The sequence below is a fragment of the Wasmannia auropunctata genome, unplaced genomic scaffold (assembly GCF_000956235.1).
Source record: "Wasmannia auropunctata unplaced genomic scaffold, wasmannia.A_1.0 LD281310.1, whole genome shotgun sequence".
In the NCBI taxonomy this organism is placed as follows: Eukaryota; Metazoa; Arthropoda; class Insecta; order Hymenoptera; family Formicidae; genus Wasmannia; species Wasmannia auropunctata.
Window position 1 is genome coordinate 22,651 of NW_012081580.1, and position 745 is coordinate 23,395.

Sequence of the window (745 nt, forward strand, 5' to 3'; positions counted from 1 at the left end):
AGTCAAATATCGCAAAAAAGCCATTTTTTTAAGTATTAAACCTCAATTATCTTGGAAATCTGACGTGTTAGAATTTTTTTCGCTTGCGGTATTGTTTTCAGCATCCAAAAATCTATAAGAGACACGTAATCCGGTCCAAAATAATTTTTTGTTGTAAACTAATGTAATTAAACATAAGTAAAGAGAGTTTACTTATTGTTAGTTTGTTTCTCGTGTATATGAGCTATATTTTTAATAATCCTCTTACGTAAAATTTAATTAATATAATGAGGAACGATTCTTTCTTCTCTTTCTTCCTCTTTATCTCTCTTCTTTCCTTTTTATCTACCTTCTCTCCCGACCTCACTCACTCTCTCTCTCTCTCTCTCTCTCTCTCTCTCTCTCTCTCTCTCTCTCTCTCTCTCTCTCTCTCTCTCGCTCTCTCTCTCCCTAAAGCGATAATTTTAATAATAATTATTAACCTTCAAATGGTACACTTTTTTCGAGCACCCACTAATGGAACAATGGTGCGAACTTGGATTTGATATATTAAATTGTACATCTTTCTTAAGAATAAAAACTGAAAAGAAATGTTTTGAAAACCCCTTTTCAACTTTTCAACTTTTTTGGGGTAAAATTTTCTTACAAATCCAGCAGTATTACTCAATTTAATGGAAAAACTATTTAACAATTAAAAGTTAATTATCTATTATAAATTTAATTAATTATTTATTATAAATAAATTATCGTTTTGAAAAACTTTTTC